The sequence below is a fragment of the Antedon mediterranea genome, chromosome 8, assembly GCF_964355755.1.
Source record: "Antedon mediterranea chromosome 8, ecAntMedi1.1, whole genome shotgun sequence".
In the NCBI taxonomy this organism is placed as follows: Eukaryota; Metazoa; Echinodermata; class Crinoidea; order Comatulida; family Antedonidae; genus Antedon; species Antedon mediterranea.
The window spans coordinates 20339459-20350295 of NC_092677.1; the positions used below are offsets into that span (position 1 = coordinate 20339459).

The 10837-nt window shown below is 31.8% G+C and overlaps 1 non-coding gene across 1 annotated transcript; it reads right to left on the reverse strand.

Moving 5' to 3' along the window:
* Positions 1-765: 765 nt before the first annotated feature.
* Positions 766-838, reverse strand: Trnav-aac (transfer RNA valine (anticodon AAC)). Its single transcript has one exon. It is a non-coding gene; the product is annotated as a tRNA-Val (tRNA).
* Between the last annotated feature and the right edge of the window lie 9999 nt (positions 839-10837).

Here is a 10837-nt window from a genome sequence, read left to right on the forward strand (position 1 = left end):
TATTTATATGAAATTAATAATAAATCAATGAAAAATAATGCCATGCAACTTTGTTTCTGATTTTAAACAAGCACGAATGTGCAATACTCGGGGTACAGCGAAAGAAGCTGTAATGACGTCATAAGACCGGATGTAACGTCACATACACATCAAAAACCGCGCTACCAAATACGGCTATACGATACCATCTTCGAGACGTCATATGGCTGCATCCGGTATGAAATTAAAAAATCCGGCTCTCTATAGCTTTGAGGACATGTCCCTGTAGTATATTCATGCTAAATCCGAGCTCAATACTACAACGAATAAGGGAGGAGTAGTACTTTATAAATTGCACTTTTTGCTCAATATAGTGTCCGGATGGAAGAAGAAGAGGAAAAGATGAGAGAGTCCTAGACTCAGGTACCCCGACTAATAAAACGATATATACTCTATATCATTTTACGTATACAGTATATTTCACCATAAAGTTAAAGAAAAATAGGTTTCGCCAGGGCTCGAACCGGGACCTTCTGGGAGTTAAGCAGACTTGACAACCACTACACTACGAAAGTTCTTACACCAAAAATGTGGGTTACACAAAGTTTTTTAATCCATTTAAATTACAAATAAATTATTATGTAATAAGCACAAAGCAAGATAAACATGTGTAAAAGTGATAATTACCGATTACACAAAATAAATATTTTTAAAAATAATAAAAATAAGATATACTGTATATCATATTACCTTATCAGTACTTTTTACCATAAAGTTGAAAAAAAAAGGTTTCGCCCGGGCTCGAACCGGGGACCTTCTGCGTGTTAAGCAGACGTGATAACCACTACGCCAAGAAGCCGCATATAACTACATAACGCTGTGGTGTGTGTCACACATTGTGGCTTCTTAATTAAACAAATTAATTAACAAAAAAGCACGAATGTGCAATACTCGGGGTACAGCGAAAAAAGCTGTATACAGACGTATACAGTTAGAAAGTAAAGAAAAATAGGTTTCGCCAGGGCTCGAACCGGGACCTTCTGCGTGTTATGCAGACTTGACAACCACTACACTACGAAACCTCTTACATTAAAAATGTGGGTTACAGAAAGTTTTTTAATCCATTTAAATTACAGATAAATGGTAATAAGCACAAAGCAAAATAAACATGTGTAAAAGTGATAATTACCGATTACACAAAATAAGTATTTAAAAAAATAATAAAAATAAAATATACTCTGTATAATTATCATATTGCGTATACAGTACTTTTCACCATAAAGTTTAAAAAAAAAAGGTTTCGTCCGGGCTCGAACCAGGTACCTTCTGCATGTTAAGCAAACGTGATAACCACTACGCCAAGAAGCCGCATATAACCATATAACTACTTAACGCTGTGGTGTGTGTCACACATTGTGGCTTCTTAATTAAACAAATTAATTAACAAAAAATTAAAAATCCGGCTCTATAGATTTGAGAACATGTCCCTGTAGTATATTCATGCCAAATCCCAGCTCAATACTACAACGAATAAGGGAGGAGTAGTACTTTAAAAATCGCACTTTTTACTCAATAGTGTCCAGATGGTGGAGGAGAAAATGAGTAAGTACTAGACTCGGGTACCCCGAGTAAAAAGGTTCACTTGTTTAGGCCTGACATTTACAACCCACAAAATATCTCACTTTCAAAAACAATATTTATTTTAAATAAAAAAAATTAAAAAAATATCCGTAGAGGTTCGAACCCACTAGTGAGAACACTCAAACTTGAGCATTACCCGTTACGCCACAAACCAGTAGATAACTGAAGAGCTGATAATAGTCTATTTATATGAAATGAATGATCAATCAATGAAAAATAATGCCATGCAACTTTGTTTCTGATTTTAAAAAAGGTCCACTTGTTTAGGCCTGACATTTACAACCCTCAAAATATCTCACTTTCAAAAACAATATTTTTTTCAATAAAAAAAAAAAAAGAAAAAAAATATTCGTAGAGGTTCGAACCCACTACTGCGAGAACTCAAACCTGAGCATTACCCGTTACGCCTCAAACCAGTAGATGACTGAAGAGCTGATAATACTCTATTTATATGAAATTAATAATAAATCAATGAAAAATAATGCCATGCAACTTTGTTTCTGATTTTAAAAAAGGTTCACTTGTTTAGGCCTGACATTTACAACCCTCAAAATATCTCACTTTCAAAAACAATATTTATTTTAAATAAAAAAAAAAAAAAAAAAATACCCGTAGAGGTTCGAACCCACTAGTGAGAGCACTCAAACTTGAGCATTACCCGTTACGCCACAAACCAGTAGATGACTGAAGAGCTGACAATACTCTATTTATATGAAATAAATAATAAATCAATGAAAAATAATGCCATGCAAATTTGTTTCTGATTTTAAAAAAGGTCCACTTGTTTAGGCCTGACATTTACAACCCTCAAAATATCTCACTTTCAAAATCCATATTTATTCTCAATTTAAAAAAAAAAAGAAAAAAAATATCCCTAGAGGTTCGACCCACTAGTGAAAGCACTCAAACCTGAGCATTACCCGTTACGCCACAAACCAGTAGATGACTGAAGAGCTGATAATAGTCTATTTATATGAAATGAATGATCAATCAATGAAAAATAATGCCATGCAACTTTGTTTCTGATTTTAAAAAATATCCATTTGTTTAGGCCTGACATTCACAACCCTAAAAAATATCTCATTTTCAAAAAAAATATTTATTTTCAATAAGAAAAAAAAAAGTAATATCCCTAGAGGGATACCCCGAGTAAAAAGGTTCACTTGTTTAGGCCTGACATTTACAACCCTCAAAATATCTCACTTTCAAAAACAATATTTATTTTAAATAAAAAAAAAAAAAAAAATATCCGTAGAGGTTCGAACCCACTAGTGAGAACACTCAAACTTGAGCATTACCCGTTACGCCACAAACCAGTAGATAACTGAAGAGCTGATAATAGTCTATTTATATGAAATGAATGATCAATCAATGAAAAATAATGCCATGCAACTTTGTTTCTGATTTTAAAAAAGGCCACTTGTTTAGGCCTGACATTTACAACCCTCAAAATATCTCACTTTCAAAAACAATATTTTTTTCAATAAAAAAAAAAAAAAGAAAAAAAATATTCGTAGAGGTTCGAACCCACTACTGCGAGAACTCAAACCTGAGCATTACCCGTTACGCCTCAAACCAGTAGATGACTGAAGAGCTGATAATACTCTATTTATATGAAATTAATAATAAATCAATGAAAAATAATGCCATGCAACTTTGTTTCTGATTTTAAAAAAGGTTCACTTGTTTAGGCCTGACATTTACAACCCTCAAAATATCTCACTTTCAAAAACAATATTTATTTTAAATAAAAAAAAAAAAGAAACAAAATATCCGTAGAGGTTCGAACCCACTAGTGAGAGCACTCAAACTTGAGCATTACCCGTTACGCCACAAACCAGTAGATGACTGAAGAGCTGATAATACTCTATTTATATGAAATAAATAATAAATCAATGAAAAATAATGCCATGCAACTTTGTTTCTGATTTTAAAAAAGGTCCACTTGCTTAGGCCTGACATTTACAACCCTCAAAATATCTCTCTTTCAAAAACAATATTTATTTTCAATAAAAAAAAAAAAATAAAAAAGTTCGTAGAGGTTCGAACCCACTACTGCGAGAACTCAAACCTGAGCATTACCCGTTACGCCTCAAATCAGTAGATGACTGAAGAGCTGATAATAGTCTATTTATATGAAATGAATGATCAATCAATGAAAAATAATGCCATGCAACTTTGTTTCTGATTTAAAAAAAGGTTCACTTGTTTAGGCCTGACATTTACAACCCTAAAAATATCTCACTTTCAAAAACAATATTTATTTTCAATTTTAAAAAAAAAATCCCTAGAGGTTCGAACCCACTACTGAGAGAACTCAAACCTGAGCATTATCCGTTACGCAACCAACCAGTAGGTGACTGAGGAGCTGATAATAGTCTATTTATATGAAATGAATGATCAATCAATGAAAAATAATGCCATGCAACTTTGTTTCTGATTTTAAAAAAGGTTCACTTGTTTTGGCCTGACATTTACAACCCTCAAAATATCTCACTTTCAAAAACAATATTTTTTCAATTAAAAAAAAAAAAGAAATAAAATATCAGTAGAGGTTCGAACCCACTAGTGAGAGCAATCAAACTTGAGCATTACCCGTTACGCCACAAACCAGTAGATGACTGAAGAGCTGATAATAGTCTATTTATATGAAATGAATGATCAATCAATGAAAAATAATGCCATACAACTTTGTTTCTGATTTTAAAAAAGGTTCACTTGTTTAGGCCTGATATTTACAACCCTCAAAATATCTCACTTTCAAAAACCATATTTATTTTCAATTTTTAAAAAAAGAAAAAAAATATCCCTAGAGGTTCGACCCACTACTCAGAGCACTCAAACCTGAGCATTACCCGTTACGCCACAAACCAGTAGATGACTGAAGAGCTGATAATAGTCTATTTATATGAAATGAATGATCAATCAATGAAAATAATGCCATGCAACTTTGTTTCTGATTTTAAAAAAGGTCCACTTGTTTAGGCCTGACATTTACAACCCTCAAAATATCTCACTTTCAAAAACAATATTTATTTTCAATTAAAATAAAAAGAAAAAAAATATTCGTAGAGGTTCGAACCCACTACTCAGAGCACTCAAAACTGAGCATTACCCGTTACGCCACAAACCAGTAGATGACTGAAGAGCTGATAATAGTCTATTTATATGAAATTAAAAATAAATCAATGAAAAATAATGCAATGCAACTTTGTTTCTGATTTTAAAAAAGGTTCACTTGTTTAGGCCTGACATTTACAACCCTCAAAATATTTCATTTTCAAAAACAATATTTATTTTAAATAAAAAAAAAAGAAACAAAATATCCGTAGAGGTTCGAACCCACTAGTGAGAGCACTCAAACTTGAGCATTACCCGTTACGCCACAAACCAGTAGATGACTGAAGAGCTGATAATACTCTATTTATATGAAATAAATAATAAATCAATGAAAAATAATGCCATGCCACTTTGTTTCTGATTTTAAAAAAGGTCCACTTGTTTAGGCCTGATATTTACAACCCTCAAAATATCTCACTTTCAAAAACAATATTTATTTTAAATAAAAAAAAAAAAAATATCCGTAGAGGTTCGAACCCACTAGTGAGAACACTCAAACTTGAGCATTACCCGTTACGCCACAAACCAGTAGATAACTGAAGAGCTGATAATAGTCTATTTATATGAAATGAATGATCAATCAATGAAAAATAATGCCATGCAACTTTGTTTCTGATTTTAAAAAATGTCCACTTGTTTAGGCCTGACATTTACAACCCTCAAAATATCTCACTTTCAAAAACAATATTTTTTTCAATTAAAAAAAAAAAAGAAAAAAAATATTCGTAGAGGTTCGAACCCACTACTGCGAGAACTCAAACCTGAGCATTACCCGTTACGCCTCAAACCAGTAGATGACTGAAGAGCTGATAATACTCTATTTATATGAAATTAATAATAAATCAATGAAAAATAATGCCATGCAACTTTGTTTCTGATTTTAAAAAAGGTTCACTTGTTTAGGCCTGACATTTACAACCCTCAAAATATCTCACTTTCAAAAACAATATTTATTTTAAATAATAAAAAAAAAAAAACAAAATACCCGTAGAGGTCCGAACCCACTAATGAGAGCACTCAAACTTGAGCATTACCCGTTACGCCACAAACCAGTAGATGACTGAAGAGCTGACAATACTCTATTTATATGAAATAAATAATAAATCAATGAAAAATAATGCCATGCAACTTTGTTTCTGATTTTAAAAAAGGTCCACTTGTTTAGGCCTGACATTTACAACCCTCAAAATATCTCACTTTCAAAATCCATATTTATTCTCAATTTAAAAAAAAAAGAAAAAAAATATCCTTAGAGGTTCGACCCACTACTCAGAGCACTCAAACCTGAGCATTACCCGTTACGCCACAAACCAGTAGATGACTGAAGAGCTGATAATAGTCTATTTATATGAAATGAATGATCAATCAATGAAAAATAATGCCATGCAACTTTGTTTCTGATTTTAAAAAATATCCATTTGTTTAGGCCTGACATTCACAACCCTAAAAAATATCTCATTTTCAAAAAAAATATTTATTTTCAATAAGAAAAAAAAAAGTAATATCCCTAGAGGTTCGAACCCACTACTGGGAGAACTCAAACCTGAGCATTACCCGTTACGCCTCAAACCAATAGATGACTGTAGAGCTGATAATACTCTATTTATATGAAATTAATAATAAATCAATGAAAAATAATGCCATGCAACTTTGTTTCTGATTTTAAAAAAGGTTCACTTGTTTAGGCCTGACATTTACAACCCTCAAAATATCTCACTTTCAAAAACAATATTTATTTTAAATAAAAAAAAAAAAAAAACAAAATACCCGTAGAGGTCCGAACCCACTAGTGAGAGCACTCAAACTTGAGCATTACCCGTTACGCCACAAACCAGTAGATGACTGAAGAGCTGACAATACTCTATTTATATGAAATAAATAATAAATCAATGAAAAATAATGCCATGCAACTTTGTTTCTGATTTTAAAAAAGGTCCACTTGTTTAGGCCTGACATTTACAACCCTCAAAATATCTCACTTTCAAAATCCATATTTATTCTCAATTTAAAAAAAAAAGAAAAAAATATCCTTAGAGGTTCGACCCACTACTCAGAGCACTCAAACCTGAGCATTACCCGTTACGCCACAAACCAGTAGATGACTGAAGAGCTGATAATAGTCTATTTATATGAAATGAATGATCAATCAATGAAAAATAATGCCATGCAACTTTGTTTCTGATTTTAAAAAATATCCATTTGTTTAGGCCTGACATTCACAACCCTAAAAAATATCTCATTTTCAAAAAAAATATTTATTTTCAATAAGAAAAAAAAAAGTAATATCCCTAGAGGTTCGAACCCACTACTGCGAGAACTCAAACCTGAGCATTACCCGTTACGCCTCAAACCAGTAGATGACTGTAGAGCTGATAATACTCTATTTATATGAAATTAATAATAAATCAATGAAAAATAATGCCATGCAACTTTGTTTCTGATTTTAAAAAAGGTTCAATTGTTTAGGCCTGACATTTACAACCCTCAAAATATCTCACTTTCAAAAACAATATTTATTTTAAATAAAAAAAAAAAAGAAACAAAATATCCGTAGAGGTTCGAACCCACTAGTGAGAGCACTCAAACTTGAGCATTACCCGTTATGCTACAAACCAGTAGATGACTGAAGAGCTGATAATACTCTATTTATATGAAATAATTAATAAATCAATGAAAAATAATGCCATGCAACTTTGTTTCTGATTTTAAAAAAGGTCCACTTGTTTAGGCCTGATATTTACAACCCTCAAAATATCTCACTTTCAAAATCCATATTTATTCTCAATTTAAAAAAAAAAGAAAAAAAATATCCTTAGAGGTTCGACCCACTACTCAGAGCACTCAAACCTGAGCATTACCCGTTACGCCACAAACCAGTAGATGACTGAAGAGCTGATAATAGTCTATTTATATGAAATGAATGATCAATCAATGAAAAATAATGCCATGCAACTTTGTTTCTGATTTTAAAAAATATCCATTTGTTTAGGCCTGACATTCACAACCCTAAAAAATATCTCATTTTCAAAAAAAATATTTATTTTCAATAAGAAAAAAAAAAGTAATATCCCTAGAGGTTCGAACCCACTACTGCGAGAACTCAAACCTGAGCATTACCCGTTACGCCTCAAACCAATAGATGACTGTAGAGCTGATAATACTCTATTTATATGAAATTAATAATAAATCAATGAAAAATAATGCCATGCAACTTTGTTTCTGATTTTAAAAAAGGTTCACTTGTTTAGGCCTGACATTTACAACCCTCAAAATATCTCACTTTCAAAAACAATATTTATTTTAAATAAAAAAAAAAAAAAAACAAAATACCCGTAGAGGTCCGAACCCACTAGTGAGAGCACTCAAACTTGAGCATTACCCGTTACGCCACAAACCAGTAGATGACTGAAGAGCTGACAATACTCTATTTATATGAAATAAATAATAAATCAATGAAAAATAATGCCATGCAACTTTGTTTCTGATTTTAAAAAAGGTCCACTTGTTTAGGCCTGACATTTACAACCCTCAAAATATCTCACTTTCAAAATCCATATTTATTCTCAATTTAAAAAAAAAAGAAAAAAATATCCTTAGAGGTTCGACCCACTACTCAGAGCACTCAAACCTGAGCATTACCCGTTACGCCACAAACCAGTAGATGACTGAAGAGCTGATAATAGTCTATTTATATGAAATGAATGATCAATCAATGAAAAATAATGCCATGCAACTTTGTTTCTGATTTTAAAAAATATCCATTTGTTTAGGCCTGACATTCACAACCCTAAAAAATATCTCATTTTCAAAAAAAATATTTATTTTCAATAAGAAAAAAAAAAGTAATATCCCTAGAGGTTCGAACCCACTACTGCGAGAACTCAAACCTGAGCATTACCCGTTACGCCTCAAACCAGTAGATGACTGTAGAGCTGATAATACTCTATTTATATGAAATTAATAATAAATCAATGAAAAATAATGCCATGCAACTTTGTTTCTGATTTTAAAAAAGGTTCAATTGTTTAGGCCTGACATTTACAACCCTCAAAATATCTCACTTTCAAAAACAATATTTATTTTAAATAAAAAAAAAAAAGAAACAAAATATCCGTAGAGGTTCGAACCCACTAGTGAGAGCACTCAAACTTGAGCATTACCCGTTACGCCACAAACCAGTAGATGACTGAAGAGCTGATAATACTCTATTTATATGAAATAATTAATAAATCAATGAAAAATAATGCCATGCAACTTTGTTTCTGATTTTAAAAAAGGTCCACTTGTTTAGGCCTGATATTTACAACCCTCAAAATATCTCACTTTCAAAAACCATATTTATTTTCAATTTAAAAAAAAAAGAAAAAAAATATCCCTAGAGGTTCGACCCACTACTCAGAGCACTCAAACCTGAGCATTACCCGTTACGCCACAAACCAGTAGATGACTGAAGAGCTGATAATACTCTATTTATATGTAATTAATAATAAATCAATGAAAAATAATGCCATGCAACTTTGTTTCTGATTTTAAAAAAGGTCCACTTGTTTAGGCCTGACATTTACAACCCTCAAAATATCTCACTTTCAAAAACAATATTTATTTTCAATTTAAAAAAAAAAATCCCTAGAGGTTCGAACCCACTACTGAGAGAACTCAAACCTGAGCATTATCCGTTACGCCACCAACCAGTAGGTGACTGAGGAGCTGATAATACTCTATTTATATGTAATTAATAATAAATCAATGAAAAATAATGCCATGCAACTTTGTTTCTGATTTTAAAAAAGGTCCACTTGTTTAGGCCTGACATTTACAACCCTCAAAATATCTCACTTTCAAAAACAATATTTATTTTCAATTTAAAAAAAAAAATCCCTAGAGGTTCGAACCCACTACTGAGAGAACTCAAACCTGAGCATTATCCGTTACGCCACCAACCAGTAGGTGACTGAGGAGCTGATAATAGTCTATTTATATGAAATGAATGATCAATCAATGAAAAATAATGCCATGCAACTTTGTTTCTGATTTTAAAAAAGGTTCACTTGTTTTGGCCTGACATTTACAACCCTCAAAATATCTCACTTTCAAAAACAATATTTTTTCAATTAAAAAAAAAAAAATAATAAAATATTAGTAGAGGTTCGAACCCACTAGTGAGAGCACTCAAACTTGAGCATTACCCGTTACGCCACAAACCAGTAGATGACTGAAGAGCTGATAATACTCTATTTATATGAAATAAATAATAAATCAATGAAAAATAATGCCATGCAACTTTGTTTCTGATTTTAAAAAAGGTCCACTTGTTTAGGCCTGACATTTACAACCCTCAAACTATCTCACTTTCAAAAACCATATTTATTTTAAATTTAAAAAAAAAAGAAAAAAAATATTCGTAGAGGTTCGAACCCACCACTGCGAGAACTCAAACCTGAGCACTACCAGTTACGCTACAAACCAGTAGATGACTGAAGAGCTGATAATAGTCTATTTATATGAAATTAATAATAAATCAATGAAAAATAATGCCATGCAACTTTGTTTCTGATTTTAAAAAAGGTTCACTTGTTTAGGCCTGACATTTACAACCCTCAAAATATCTCACTTTCAAAAACAATATTTATTTTAAAAAAAAAAAGAAAAAGAAACAAAATATCCGTAGAGGTTCGAACCCACTAGTGAGAGCACTCAAACTTGAGCATTACCCGTTACGCCACAAACCAGTAGATGACTCAAGAGCTGATAATACTCTATTTATATGAAATAAATAATAAATCAATGAAAAATAATGCAATGCAACTTTTTTTCTGATTTTAAAAAAGGTCCACTTGTTTAGGCCTGATATTTACAACCCTCAAAATATCTCACTTTCAAAAACCATATTTATTTTCAATTTAAAAAAAAAAGAAAAAAATATCCCTAGAGGTTCGACCCCCTACTCAGAGCACTCAAACCTGAGCATTACCCGTTACGCCACAAACCAGTAGATGACTGAAGAGCTGATAATAGTCTATTTATATGAAATGAATGATCAATCAATGAAAAATAATGCCATGCAACTTTGTTTCTGATTTTAAAAAAGCTCCACTTG